Raw genomic sequence first — 9,782 nt, 5'->3', positions numbered from 1 at the left:
TCCAGTACCCTGGCTTCTCAGTTACCTTGACCTTCTCATCTCTAATGACCATTTCTTCCTCTATCCCTCCTCAAGGTCATCATTTGAACCTTGTCATCACCAGAAATTGTCAGGTCTCTGCAAGCTCAATGCCACCGTCTCCCACATCTTCCTCTCTTTAATGCACTTGCTTAAGTGTCCACTGCAACAATTCTTCAACTCTACTGGTTCCATCATTTTTTACTGTCCATCAGTCACTGCCAGTGCTACTCTTTTTGTGCAGCTTAGGGTACAGAGTCCATCACAGTATACACTCCCTTCAAAAACTCTCATTCTCAGAATCCCCTAATCTTCTAGTATAGAACCTACATACACTAATTGGATCCAACCATCCATTTCTCCATGTCTTTATTCAAATGACTTAGTATTACTATGGAAAAGCCATGTAAGTAGACTGCTTTCACTCTAAGTTCATGATTGCAGACCCCAAAGCAGTCCTGAAAACTGCTTAAGCAACATTACCATGTTTAACAGCATTCGCATTTCTAGAGGCCATTTTTCATATGTTTTTAACCTTTAAAATTTCCACAATCCTTCCTTCTCCTTACTCTCAGGTAATGAACTCTCTTCATATTTCATTAAGAAAAGAGAAGCTATCAAATATAAATTGCCTCATTTTTCCATCTTAGATCTACACATTTATGCTGTTGTCCTCTTCTCCTCCCCTCTGGTCAGTTGTATTTGCACCCCATCAAAGGCAACCAGTCCACTGGTGCTCCAGGTGGACTCTCCCTGTTCACTCCATCATTCCCCATCAGCGTCTGCCTCTCTATCGGATCATTCCCATTGGCATACATATGCATTATTATCTCTCAGCTGTTTCTTCTGTAATTTGTGTCTGTACTTCTAGATAATACAGGTATTTTAAGACTATACTTTCAGGGATCATTTCTATAGTCCATTACTAGATAATACAGGTATTTTTAGCTTCTTCAATAATATACTTCCATTTGTTTTTATTTTTTATTTGTTAATACTCACCTAGGACAGGAGAGAGACAGAGAGAGAGAGAGAGAGAGAGAGAGAAACATTGAATTGTTGCCTCCCATACATGCCCCAACCAGGGATCAAACCTGCAATCTAGATATGTGCCCTGACCAGGGATCAAATCTACACCTTTTGGTGTATAGGATAATGCTCCGAACAACTGAGCCACCTGGCTAAGGCCATTTTAAACACTTTCCATTGCTTTTATGCACTTTCCTCATGCACATTTCCATCCTCCCACTTTTGGCTAAAGTTATATCGCCACTTTTGGCTAAATCAATATTTAGTGTTTGCACTACTGTGACTTAAGTACTCATAGCTGGACCCTGTAAAGATGATATTCTTTTATGGGTCAACTTTGTTTTTCCTGGGGTTACTTAATTTTTCATTGCTTTTTAAAAAAGTATCTGTTACTAAGTTTTTACCAAACTATCCAATCAAATTGCAAATCTCCTCTCATAAGTCACAGGAATCCAACCCAAGATGGCTTTGCACTCTTGAGTCTGGCACCTTGGCTTTTATGGCTGAAGTATGAATTACTTGGGAGTGTTGAGGCAGATCCAAGATGATAGAAGAATAAGTGAAAACTACACTAACCTTCCCTCAGGACCAATCTGGAATTACAACTAAATTGTAGAGATATCATTGTTAATAACCACTAGCTGGAAAGGAGCCCATAACCATGGATAGACAGAAGAAACCACTCTTCACCAGTGCAGAGGAAGTGCAAGAGGGCTGGCTGGGCTCCTGAGGGTGGCAGGTGAAGTTTCAGAGGGATATTTCAGTGGCCAGGGGGTTCCCTCTGAGAAGTGTGGGTTATAAACCCCAAGCTGGGCTCCCCAGCCTATGGCCCCAGAGCTGGAAAGGAACCCAGATAACATCCAGCTGTGAAAAGCAGCAGGGTTTCTCTCTGCAAGGGAGAGATGGCTGGAAACTCAGTCTCTTAAAAGGTCAAAACTCAAAATTTCATATGCAGCCACTTACCCTGGGCACAGGAAGAAGGAGGGCAGAGTGCATTATAGACGCATGAAGAGAGAGGCTGGGGCTGGTGGCTCTGAGGAGAGAACTGAAGAAACAGCCACCAGGATTCCTCTGCTGAGTCATTCCCCACACTGCAGAGCCCATCTTTCTCAGGCAGAGCACTCCTCTCTGAGTGGCATCGGCCTGAGTGGAAGCAGTAGTCCTGCCTGCAAGAATTACTCTGCCCCATTCTGGGGAGTTAAGCCAGGCTGCTGATTACAGCTTGAGGTTATATCATTGATTAGTTTACAACTAAGGAAGATCTCTGGGAGCTCTGTGAGATTTCATCTGACTCTCCCCCAGACTCAGTGCTGATACAAGCTGGCCTTGGTGAGCAGCCTGGTTCTGTCTGCACACAGACAGGCCAAGCAGAGGGAGCCACATGCTGTGGATCACTGATAGTTCCAAACAGATTGACCAGGGCCAGTCACAAGCAGCATCTGACAACGGCCTACACAAAAGTCTTTGAAAATCTACCTAATACATTGAAACAAATACAAAGAAGCAGCAAAAATGAGAAGATAAATAAACAGACCCCAAATGAATTCCCCAGACTAAGAGCTAGATGAAATGGAGGCAAGCAATTTATCAGATAGCTTAATGATTATAAAGATACTCAACAGCATATAAAAAATATAGAAATCATACAAAAGAACCAATCAGAAATACAGAATGCAATATCTGAAATAAATAATACACTGGAGGGAGTGTCAGGCCTATATGCTTGCATGTGGTCTCTTTAGCATGGTGCTCATAGAATAGCTGAAATTCTCACATTGCAGCTCAGGATGCTAAGAGTGAGTATTCTAGCAAAAGTGGAAGCTGTATTGCCTTTTGGACCTTGAATGGGCAGTCAGTTACATTATGTCTCCATATTGTAATGGCTGATGTAGTCACAAGCTCACCCAAACTCAAGGAGAAGGGACATAAACCTCACCTCTCAGTCAGAGGAATGTCAAAGAATATTTGTGGCTATGCTTTAAAACCGCCAGAGATGCATATACTTATACTTGCGTGTGAGTAGAATGCCTTTGGAAGGAATCACAAGAAACTGGTAAGGGAGAAACTGGGGACAAAAGTAGAAAAGATACTAACTTCACCCTGTAAGCCATTTTGCACCTTTTGAATTTTGCATCATGTGCTTGAACTACCTTTTCAAAAAATTAAATGTTTTTACCAAGTCACAGCTTTTCCTGGAGCTACACTTGCTCCTAGAAGCCACAACGGTTGCCAGGAGACTCCAGACCAGTGCTGTTCAGTAGAACTTCCCTTGATGATGTAAGTATCCTATGTCTGCACTGTCGAATGTAGCAGCCACTAGCCACCTGTCATTTTTAGAAGTAAAATTAAAATAAATTTAAATTAAATTTCTCAATCATACTAGCCACATGTCAAGTCCTCACTAACCACACATGGCTGGTAACATCACACCAGTAGCTCAGCACTGGAAGATGGAAGGAGTGCATATGAATGAGACCATGGTGTAGGGCCCGAGATTCCTTGGGTCAATGGTCTCCAAACATTTTTACACACGTACCTCCTAAAACAACTTTAAAGAAATACATACCCCATTGAAAAAAAAAAAAGTTGACATCTAAATGCTTCATCTTCAGTTTAAAAGTTTGTTTTTGTAGGAGTTATAAAAGATTAAACATTTTATAAGATAAGAACTATAATTAGAATAAATATTTCATGAGGTGGTTTGATAAGATAGGTTTAATTACCGAATAATGCAGACTGAATCTAAAAGAAATCCTGTAAAATTTAGCACCGCTAACCTATCCTGCTGTGTTTGTTCTAAATCTAGAGCTTCTCTACATGGGCCACCCTCACCCTGAACAGAGATATGTACAAGACAGGGAAAGACAGGAGGCCCTGAGGGGCAGTGTTGCCTCGACGAATCATTAAAGAAGCTCTCAGGAAACCAGTACATTAATATCCCCCCCCTCTCTTTTTTTTAATCAAGGAGGTTTTTACACCCCAGAGAAATGCTCCATGTTGAGATTATGATGGGTGAGTGGTCCATGGGAATTTTTATGAGATGATTTTAGAAATCTGTTCTTGGACTTTAAGACTCTGGAAGTGGATTCTCTTTAGATCATTTATGGACATTTCATGAATGAAAAATCAGTAGACCCTTCGGCGTACTTGAGCCCCAGTTTGAAGGCAGCTGCCATAGGAGGATGGAAATGGGGCTTGGCACCAGTTGCTGCCTCTGCTGCTGCTGCTGCTCTGAAAGTTTCCACTGGACCCTGCCAAAGAGTATGTGAGGACAGTCTCCTGCACTTCTGGAGCAGAGGCAGGGTGGCCCTGTCAGCATCACTGTCACTGGCCTCTGGCCTGTCCTCCAAGGCTTGTTCATCACTAAGCTGGAACTACTGTCTGGGTTTCTTCCACAGAAGCTCACTTCCTTGTCTGGAATTTTTAAGTCTGTTCTGAGTGGAAAGGGCCAAACACAGTGTAGCTTTCTTCCAGGATGGGGAACAGTCAGCAAAGCAAGGTTAGTTCCTTTTCTCTAGTTGATTCTGCTCCTATACTTCCCTCCTTTCCATCACCCCCTTCTCCCTCTCCATCTAATTACTTCAGATGCAATATACAACAGAGATGGGAAGAATCACAGGTCACTAGAACAGGGGGTGCAGGACTGAGAGGAGCTGACTGAGCACATCAGAGTGGACAGTAATCTAAGTTTACTAAGCGCTGGTCAGAGTATCCTCCTCTGTAAGGTGCTGTATGTCTGACCTGGGGGTTGCTCTTGAGATAACAGTTGCAAGGAGTCAAAATTAGTCTTCAAAGTCTCTGAAATCAACCTCTAACTATATCTTGAGGGGCAGTGTTCATGTGCCACATTGGAGACAAATACACCACTGCTCAGAATGTCCAATATGGAATCTGTTTTTTCTTCTGGCCAACTCAGGATAAATTAATGCTTTTTTTGGGTCAAAAACTAGATGTGTAGTTGGCTTGTATCTAAGAACCCTACTGTACAAAAAACATATATTTTTTAAAGCTGGGAATTACACTTAGTATTTGGGGTCTCAAATTGTGAGAGGCAGGAACTGAGACCCGACACGAGGGCAGAACAGAGGTGAGGGCTCCCTTTCACGTCTCCCTCCTACCCACACAAATGACCACTAAGGGGCTCATGGGCAGAAGCACAGAGAGCATTTAAATGGCCATTTAAAAATCTCCCCCTGCCTCCTCTCTTGGCCCAGCAGTTTGTAGTTGAACTTTAAGTCTGCATCTGTGTAGGGTACGTCTCTGCTGTATTCCCTCGTGCCGTCACTATTTTTGGTCTTCTCAGGAAGGTGGTAGGTATGAACTGCTGTTTCATGGCAGGCACTGCACTGAGCAGTCTACTCTGTGAGCATCTTCAGATAGGGGTTAGCACACGGGCCTTTCCACCTCACCCTGCTCCCCATTTAAAAACTCCACCTCTGTTTACTTGCAGAGTTGTAGAAGACATGGACAGCCAAGAAGATGAATGACATTTGGCCCACTTCCTTGCACAAGGGAGCCTGAGTCTGCCAGGAAGTGGCAAAAGTGGTGGCAATTAAACACCCAATGATTAACTGAGTGTTTGAGTGGAGCCTGTCCCAGGGGAAAGCAAAAGGGACCCAGCCAGACACAGCCACTGAACAAGTTGAACTGAAGATGAAGATGGATGAGTTAAATCCAGGAAAATAAAAGGACTTCATTTGCCAAAAGAAATGCCATCTTCATGTTCTTCAGTGAATGAAGCTTAGGCCAGCAATGTATTTTCTCTAATTTTCTCCATTTGCCTGTAATTCTTATCATAAAGAAAAGCCATCACCTACAATGAACACAATTAGTTTAATAGCTTTTAGGACTTGTCACCATTTATTTCATCATGTTAACCTTGGTGGCACATGCTAATCTCTCTTTGGAAATGGATTCCATATTAACATTGCCACAAGATAATTCACATGCTGCTGGTTTTCTTCCCCCATCACACCCCCTTCATTGAACTTACAGTGTTCTTTTCCCAAAAGGCCCTGTGAGAAGGTGTACTGAGGCATGCTTCCAGTGGGGTTCTCCTTAGTCTACTACCTGCATAGCCTATCTCCCCCTGCAGATGCCAGAGATGAAACAAGGACAAATCAGCCAAAACATAAGAGGCTGTTCTGTCTGCAGCCAGAGATGCCAGTTCCTCAAGGGAATCGTATTTCTGCTCCAACGCTGCCAAAGACCACCTTCTAGTAGTTTAATGGTAAGTCGGCTGATGCTATAGTACCTCCGTCACTGTATTTTCTTTGAAGTACCCATTACCAAACTAGCAGGGTACTGTTTATCCAAGGAGAAAAAGGGTGGTAGCTCCCTCTTTAACTGGGACCCCAGCCCTCTGCATGTCTCTCGGACTCAGGACACGTTTGTTCCTGTCCACCTCAGCACTGTCTGTCCTGGAAATATCAGTTGCCCCATGTATTCTCTGTTCATGCATAATCAGGGGCTGACTGTCTTTTAAATATATCCGCATGCCCAAGCTCTCAATTCTGTTCACAGTGAACCCCTGTGAGATGCTCTTCCACTCCTCCTCTTTCTCCAAGGCCTAGTTCTAGGTCTCTTGACATCTAACAACCATTCTCTCCCTTCACCAACGCTGACACCTTTCTCTGAACTCTAAGTCCTTTCTATAGACCTCCCAATCTGCCCAGTCTTTTGGCACCTGTTTCCGCATTGGAGCTGTTACTGTGTTTCTGTGGATAAGTCTTAGCTTCCCAGCCTGTTAGGCCATCAGAGCAGTATCAACCTACTTCAGAGCACAGACTCTGGATTATTTGTGTTGGTATTTCCCTCACCCGCCTTACAGCCAGGTCTGGTACAGTGCCTTGCAGGAGTAGGATTCCATCAGCGGTAAAGCTGTACTGCACATGCAGTACTCAAGCCCAGAGCTTACGAGATAAGTTTAGGACTCCAAACGTGGAAGCTGTGGCTTCTCCAGAGCTCTTGCTCAGCCTCCCCATCCACTCTGGTGCCATCAGATCCTTAGGTTGCACAGGCCAATGTGGCCCTTGGGAACCCAGTGCTGGATGGCAACCACCAGGGTAGGCTCTGTCCATCACCCAGGATCACATTGAGGGTCAAGGATTGAGAGGTCTTTCAGTGGCAGAGAACTTGAGATCACGAGATGGAAAAGACCAAAGTAGGCCCTGCCTTTGCTATATCTCTCACTTGAATTCTTCAGAAATATGAAAAATAACCTTCTTTTCATTCCCTTTCACTTGACCATGGTATTCACAGTTCCTAGCCCTGCCGCCATGCCCTGGACAACCCCCCGCACACCATCCCCTGAAGAACAGTTTCAGCCCCTCCACGTGGGCAGGGGTGGAAAAGCTGTTTATTCAAGAAAAGACTATTGTCTACTATGTGCCAATGAGCAAAACAGACCCCTGACCTCATGGAGTTTACAATCTAGTAGGGGGAAGGCAGGCATTAAACAATACGCATAATCAATAATAGCATTATATAATATGCTAGGAGGTGATTAAGTGTGATGGAAAAGCTCCTGGAGTAGGGTGGGGAAAATCAATATGGACAGTGATGGTCAACAAATCACCTCAAATTTTGTGGGTCACAGAGTTCAAACCTCAGGATAGCTCTTTCACGTATGGAAACGTCACCCTTATCAGCATGAAGGAGGAGCTTTTCCAGTAGAAACTGGCAACTTGGAAAGCTCTGTTGGTGGTAGAAGAGGCTCTTAGACATAGTTCCTGGGATCTGCTCAATGGCATTCATATTAGTTTTCCTAGGATAACCATAACGAAGTGCCATAAACTGGATGGCTCAAAACAACAAAATTCATTGCCTCACAGTTCTGGAGACTGGAAGTCCAAAGTAGAGGTGTTGGCAAGGTCATGCCTCCTTGGCAACCTGTAGTGGAATCCTTCTTTGACTCTTCCTAACTTCTGCTGGTTGCTGGCCATCTTTGGTGTGACTCAGTTTGTAGCTGCATTTCTCCAACCTCTGCCTTTGTCACAGACTCATGGCATTCTCCTGAGCCTGTGTCTTCATATGGTCATCATCCTACAAGGACACCAGTCATGTTGGATTGGGTCCTTATAAGTAGGGACCCATCCTGCTTTAGTACAACCTCATCTTAATTAATTGTATCTGCAATGACTTTATTTCCAAATGACATCACATTCTGAGGTACTGGGGATACACATATCTTTTTAGAGAGACATGATTCAACCATAACATCATCAGATTGGGGAGAAATGGGGTGATGGCCAAAGATAGGGGTACCCTCAGAGATGACAGTCCTGCAAGAGAGAGAGAGCGAGGGTGGCCACAAAACTCCCTTGCAAATGGAAATATTTTCAGAAAGCAAACAATCATGAGCACAGGAGTATGGGTTAGGAAGGCAAGAAGTCTGACAGAGCAGAGTGAAGTGAAGGGAAAGTACGGCAAGAATAAGGAGAGGGAAGGAAGGGGCATCTGAGCCCAGGAAGACACATGGGCAGTGAGAGGCACAGGAAGGGAGGGAAGAACGCACATTCTGAAGGACAGGAAACCACAGATTCAATGTAGGAAGTCTCGGTTTTGCAAGTGATTATTCTGGAGCTCATTAAGCAACTTCCTGCATGAGGCTAGATAGGCAGTGCATGTTCTTTCTAGCAAGCTGGTGGTCTTGCTTCATCTTGGTATAAAAGGTGAAAGAGCACATGGGAGGGGCCCGGAGCCGAGGCATTTTGAGCCAGGTTCTTTGAGCCATAGAGCCAAGTCTACCCTGACAGACACCCCAGCTAGGGGGAGAACAAGACTGCCTGGAGGAACAGAGCTGTTTGCTATGGGAGCTGAGCCCATAGCTTGGCCAGACACCACCTACCCCTACCTCGTACCAGGGAGTGGGCACAGCACAGGTCCTCCCAGCTCTCTCAGGCTCAGAGAGGAACACCATTCCCTGCAGACAGTTAGAATCTTCACTACCATCCCACCCATCTCCGAGGGTGTTCAGCCATAGTTCAAGCCAAGAAGTAATGAGCTGGTGTGGGAAGAGCAGGTTTCTCCATCTGGGGTTCTAGGGAACCGTGTCTTGCTTCCTTCTGTACGCATCTTTGTGAAACATGGAGCTGCTCATTTGTGTCATCCTTCAGCAGATTTGGGAAGAAGGTGGTGGTTCCCCACAGCCTGTAGGCACCCAGGATCCGCAGCCAACACACTGGACTGAGGTCCTTGCAGTAGGTTCTGAACCTCTCATGTCCCCTGGCAGTGCCCATCAAAGTGCCCCCACCTTGTGCTCCATTTTGTCTCCTAATAGATGGAAATGTTTAATTTGATAAGTTAATCAGAAAAAAAGTGTTGCAAAAAACTGAATGTGTTTATAGATTCTTATAAGGTCTGTCTGGAAAAAGTCCAGCCATTGTTAATATAACATGAACAGTTTACACAACATGGATGTAACCTGGCAGCCAAGGAGAGTACACTGGAATGCTCATTCATGAACAGTGATAACTTCACCGTACTAGTCATTGGGCCCCATAGCTGCTGTTGAGTGAGCATGGGTACTGGGTGGCCATTGCATTCAAAATGACTGAGTGAGCAGAGCTGTGAATCTGCATTTGATTTTGCATTAAGCTTGACATTCCTTCATGGAAACTACTTGGATGATTCAGAAGGTGCACCTATGAGCAATGCACCTGCTCATGCACCATGTCTTATACAGAGTTTTTTGGTGAAATATCAAATCACCCAGGTGACTCAGCCCCACCGTA

At 44.4% G+C, this 9,782-nt stretch overlaps 1 pseudogene; it reads left to right on the top strand.

Annotated features, from left to right (window-relative positions):
- The first annotated feature begins 905 nt into the window (after positions 1-905).
- Positions 906-981, top strand: LOC119065599 (uncharacterized; annotated as a pseudogene).
- Positions 982-9,782: the final 8,801 nt, after the last annotated feature.

The sequence above is a fragment of the Artibeus jamaicensis genome, unplaced genomic scaffold, assembly GCF_021234435.1.
Source record: "Artibeus jamaicensis isolate MK-2021 breed Jamaican fruit bat unplaced genomic scaffold, CSHL_Jam_final contig_603, whole genome shotgun sequence".
NCBI lineage: Eukaryota > Metazoa > Chordata > Mammalia > Chiroptera > Phyllostomidae > Artibeus > Artibeus jamaicensis.
Note: the sequence above shows the minus strand (reverse complement) of the source record. Positions and strands in the feature narration are given on the sequence as shown.